Source organism: Haliotis cracherodii, unplaced genomic scaffold (genome assembly GCF_022045235.1).
Source record: "Haliotis cracherodii isolate W230 unplaced genomic scaffold, xgHalCrac1.p SCAF_14, whole genome shotgun sequence".
Classification (NCBI taxonomy): domain Eukaryota; kingdom Metazoa; phylum Mollusca; class Gastropoda; order Lepetellida; family Haliotidae; genus Haliotis; species Haliotis cracherodii.
Window position 1 is genome coordinate 38,887,806 of NW_027266269.1, and position 6,000 is coordinate 38,893,805.

Consider the following 6,000-nt stretch of genomic DNA (forward strand, 5'->3'; position numbering starts at 1 on the left):
AAATGGGGCTTCTCCCTTAACTCAGTATTCAAACATAAAAACATGAAACCTGCCTTCCCAATCCTCCAGCTAAACAACCAAACAATCAAATTTCAAAAAACAAACCAAATTCTTAGGACTCATTTTCGATCAACACCTCACCTGGGAGGCTCACGTCCAAAACCTAAAAACTAGATGCAGCAAAGACCTTAACACATTAAGATGTCTCACCGCCTCTAAATGGGGAGCCTCCAAAGATACCCTCCTCTCACTCTATACAGCACTAATTATATCTAAACTAGACTACGGCTGCGCCATATACAATACCCTAAACAACTCTCTATCTAAAAAAATTGACTCAATACAATACCAAGCCCTTAAAGTAATTACACGCACCCAACATGGCACCTCCTACACTTCACTTCAGGCACTTACAGGGGAAATGCCACTAAATCTACGCAGGGAACATCTAAGTCTTAATTTCTGGGCCGCGTCCCAAACAAACCCTCTCATCCAAAACTTAATTAACCAAAACATTAGCCCAAGAAACAAAGCTCTAGCTCGCAAACACCCCTTACTCACCCCAATATCCCAAAGAATAACTAACTACCTCAATGAACACCAAACTCAAAATCTTAAACAAAACTGCAGACAATCAAATATCTTCACCCGTAAACTCAAAATACCCAAAATAGACACAACGCTAGCAAACCAAATAAATAAACAAACCGACCCAAACATAGCTAAAACCACCACACTTGCATACATACACGAAAATTGGCCAAATTGGTGTCACATATACACTGACGGATCTTCAGACCCGATCTCCAACCACACAGGCTTCGGAGTCCATACCACACAACCAGTTATATCCACACAATCTTACCGACTCCCTAACAACCAATCTACATTCACGGCAGAACTTATGGACATGGCCTCAGCCATGCATAACCAACAATCTAAAAACAACAATAAAATCCTAATTCTCACCGACCCCCTTAGTGGACTACAAGCCCTCCAAAACAAAAATACCAAAAAACGACCTAAATTAATAAACCAAATACTTAAAAGCTCCAACGACCTAACAAAAGCAGGCAAACAAATAACCTTCTTGTGGATCCCCGACCACGTAGGAATTTACGGCAACGAAAGCGCCGATAAAGCCGCTAAATTATCTCTCAAAATACCAGAAATAAGCCTAAACCTACCCATCTCAAAATCAGAAATTAAAAGTGTAAACAAACAATAAACAAACAAAAAATAACAAAAAAATGGCATAATCAATATCAAAACTCAAATAGCCAAATCAAAAAAGTGCTCAGAAAACCACTAGCCAAACCTAAAATCCTACACCCCTCAAAAAGAATTGATAGATTAATCACAAAACTCCAAACAGGACACACGAACCTAAATAACCACCTAAAAAAATTTAAAAACCACACCACAGGTAACTGCCCCCACTGCAAACAACCCGAAACCACAGAACACGCACTCATCCACTGCACCCACTACCAAACACACAGAACCACACTACAAACCACCCTCAATCTAAATAAGGTTCCTACTCTAGATGAAATACTAAACCCTCAAAATAAACTAGAAAACTTCAAGGCCCTAGACGTATTCCTAATCAAAACAGACCTAATTAAGCGCATCTAAAAACTAATTAATCGACCAATCCAAAATCCAACAAACATACAAACACCCACCTCACCCTTAGTTCCCTCCTCCGACCACTTCGGCATTTATTCCAAATTTAAAAATTCCAAAAATTCAATATAAGCAACCCCTAAAAGCCCCCTCCTGGGTTGCACACACAACTTTCACCCTTTTCGGAATACACTAAATGGTCTGGCCAGGCCCGTGTGCGAAATACGCTACAGTCGGAAAGCGTACGTTAAATCTTCTATATCAGTCAGTCAGTAGTTTGTACATCATTTGCTTGATAACGGTGTTAGAATCTACACCGAAACGTCGCCCAATTGTAATAAAGAAGTTGCTCATCCATAACAATTTTGTCTTAGTTACCATTCAAACTTCTAAATGCCACTCAAAGAAGTTATGTTATGTATAAGTCTACAAATATCATTAACATGAACACCTAGTTATTATATCTTTCTAAAATTGATAAATATATGTTACATATTTACCTGTCACTATCCACGGGATCGAAGTTTTTATTAGTATTTGAAAGGGCTTCGTTTTACTGCGTTCAGTCCAGACTGACATGGACACCCAGAGCAAGCCGTCACACAACGCTTACGTCGCTATATTTAAGCATCCCGCCAGAATGTGTTATCGGATACACTGATCGACTGTGTCGTTAAGGTTGTAGGATAAGGCGAGTAAAACTTTAGAATTCGTTTGTAGTCGTCTGTGTTAACGTCATTTCAAGAATACAATCTGAAAAACGTGTGAACGTCACGATGTTCCTTTCATATGCTTGAGAATGTCAGATTCGCGGCCATGTGGCCGGCCTACCGCCTAATTTGAAATGCCGTCTGTTGTGTAAACTTCACATGAATAATACAGTGCCAAGGAGCTGAAGCTCACGTGAAAATGAAATCAACTTTTAAATTACAGCTCCCTCAGTCGGGATATTATCTTTTTAAAACTGTCCGAGTAATGAACTCTTTCAATTGGTTTTCTTCGAAGGGAACCTCGAAGGATACACGGGGATTTACAGCTCAGCAGGGAGTGATGCTCAGTTGGATAAAATGTCAAATGAAATCTCCCCTGTGGTTAGTGGTAAGAACACCATTCCCTAAGGCATATGAAGTAAAGATCCGGATTCGGACAGCCTTGCTTAAACAAACCAGTCAAAACGTTTTCGGTGGGGGATGCACGAAGTGGTATTCAATGTCATGGACGATGCTATATCATCATGTTGGCCTTCCCAAAAGACTTCCGCTCTCAACTGCGTCGGGAGTCACAGGTGGACTTATCCGCATCCCCACAAGATATTGTTTTAATCGGAGCTGGGGATACCTTCAGCATACCACCCCGGAACGGCCAGGAACCCATTAAAGCAGACTGGTGTTACCAGCTCCTTTGGTATGCATGTTCCACTGTATATTGTGGTTGAAGAACTAGAAGTTGATGACGGGCCTGGTCCGGATAGGTTTTTGTGACATGCAGATCCTCTGACTGGTTTTGATACTGTTTACATCTCCTCGCGTTTGGTGGAATTTCTAATGGCTCATTTGTTCATGTATATTCATATGTCCTGTCATCTAATGATGTTTCTTTGTTTGTTTGTTGTTTAACGCCGCACCCATCAATATTCCGGCTATATGACGGCGGTCTGGACCAGACAATCCAATGATTGACATCATGAGCATCGATCCACGCAACCACCAAGTCAGCGGGCCTGACCACCCGAACCCGTTAGCCTCTTGCGACAAGCATAGTCGACAACAGTGGCGGTCTCTATTTAATGAATGAAAATGGAAAGACCGTCTTGGCACTTTATTTTCGGGAACGTCTACAACCCAGTGGCCTGGCAGTATGCGGAGGTCGTATCCATCAAAGAGGTAGTGGTCTTGCAAATATCTTGGACGTTCTGCACTGTCCATGCTCAAGGCTAAACATCACCACACAAACCAGGAATCCGCATGTTGCCTGGATGAGTTGAAGATATAGGTTTGGGGCATGGAAGTATCAGCGACAGTAAGGGACACAGGCGTTCCTCACAACATTGAAACAGTACCATCTAGACTCTAGACCACTTTCAACAGTATTCCAGTTATATCACGGCGTGTCAGCTTTATTTGTGAGGAACGCCAAAAGTGATGCAGGTCTCGTGAAACCCACGAGCACGGGTATGGTGCTGACAAACCTAGAAACATAATCGGGGCGAACCGGGATTCAAACCCACAATCATAGGTTTCTGGCGTGCGCATGGGTCGCATCTCTGCACAGCGAATCCCCGCGCCTTAGACGACTGGGCCACCTAGCTGTGCCCCCTAACATGCCCCCAAGAAAAGAGAAGAAGAGGAGAGTGCACATCATCTTCCCCATCACCCTCATGTAGTTGTTTGGGGAGACAGAAGAGAACTGAACAAGGATCAAACGTGTGGCTAGTTCATCATCGGACATTGTGCAATCAGGATGTCTGGTCAAGACAATGCATCGAGCTGCTTGTGAATGCTCCAAGATTCAACTGTACCTCTTGTTTGTCCCCGCATTGTCGTCTCAGTACAAAGTCGGATGATTCGTCACAGTCCTCTTGCGCCACCCATCAAATTTAAGACAGCCAACCATGTCAGTACCTACATTAATTTGAGTCAGTGTTGCCTACATGTCAGATGCTGCCCATGGTGCCCAACATGGATGAACGCTTCCAAGGTGAACACTAAGTTGCATTCACTCTCATAAAAACATATTTCACTCGACACTTGAAATATGGTATTTATTATAAACTTATTGTGTAGTTGTGTCAAAGAACGTAGAACGTCAACTCCACAGAATTTTAATTACATCAGACATATTATTATATTGTTTGAGACATCGTTAGCTATAACCATTAAGGGGCCGACAATTTAATATTTGGGAGAAAGAAAAACTGAGTCAGGATAAGAGACAAACATTTCATGCGTTTTGTTCATAAAAATTATTTTTTGCAGTATTTTCGTGAACATTATTTTTGTTTAAATATCAAAGCAAATCATGTGTATCACTTATATGCATATGTATATTTGTGTTATTTTTAGGCAAATGAAACGATTTATTTAGGTATATACTATGGCTTCTAATAACTGTATCATAATATAAAAAGTCAACGCGAGAGAATAAGTCTCGATTATCCATTGGACCTAGAAGGCAACATAGCCGTAACACAATTGGATGTGTCGCTGAAAATCAGTGATGACACCAGGTGTTCGCGAAAAGGGTAATGTAATGAAGGGATATGTTACTCACCCGAAATATACTGGATTGTTATATTAGAAAGATACCAGTATGTATTGTAAACCTGATGCAGATTTCATATATATACTAGTATTTAGTAATTTCGGATATGGACAGGAAATTAACTGGCAACGCTCCACAATATACAAAATAATGTTTAATACAGCGCGTTCTTAAGCCTCTGCATTAATCTACAAGAGTACAAATCAAAAGTTTCTAATTTACCTGTGGCTCTCGACAACATCAAGGTCCTCAGTCGTACTTGTAACTGAACTGTATTTCTGCGCACAACTCTTTACGACAGGGGAGTGTCAGATACCCGTATGTGCTGGCAGTCACACAACACTGCTTACGTCGCTATAAATAAACAGTGCGCCTGGTGTTGTCGGGTAGCGATCGATAGTCACTTTACAAACGTACCAGCACGGGACAATGCTATCTCTACAGTGTGCACAGTTTACACGCTATTACAATCGTCCCGCTGTGCTGTGGGGGTGTTTTGTCAACCAAGCGTCGATATAGTGAGTGAGTGAGTGAGTTAAAATTTAACGACGCATCGGCATTATTTCATCCATATAGCGACGAGAACAAGTTCATATATAGACGGGGGCACGGGTGACCCAGTCGTCTAAAGCGCCGCGATGCGATGTGCAGAGTTGCGTCCCTTGGACACGCCAGAAACCTATGTGGGTACGAATCCCGGTTCGCCTCAATTATGATTCTAGGTTTGTCAGCGCCATACCCGTGCTCGTGGGTTTCACGAGACCTTCGGGCTTTCCTCCCACATTAAGGTGACATGCCGTAAATATAACTGGAATACTGGTAAAAGCGGGGTTAAACCCAACTCACTCACGGGGTTGTATTTTAACACAACGTGATAAGTGAATGTAAATAATCCAACAAGCATGCAGCTTGCTGATTCATAAACACAAGATTATCATATAGTCGGAATCGTAGAATGAACTCTGAGAATGAGACTTCGTATGATTATGGTGAGGTGGAATAGGGTTTAACGTCATCATCGTTGTATCCCAATATCGATCCTCATGATGTCAATCACTGGATTGTCTGGTCCAGACTCGATTATCTACAGACCGCCGTCATATAGCTGAA

General features: G+C 41.8%; 1 protein-coding gene across 1 annotated transcript in view; it reads right to left on the reverse strand.

Moving 5' to 3' along the window:
* The window catches only part of LOC139460432 (uncharacterized), a 289,333-nt gene extending 284,198 nt beyond the window's left edge, over positions 1 to 5,135 (reverse strand). The window contains exon 1 of the mRNA XM_071241925.1: positions 5,113 to 5,135. The gene's annotated coding sequence lies outside the window, so the exon portion shown is untranslated. The remainder of the gene's footprint in view (positions 1 to 5,112) is intronic.
* Between the last annotated feature and the right edge of the window lie 865 nt (positions 5,136 to 6,000).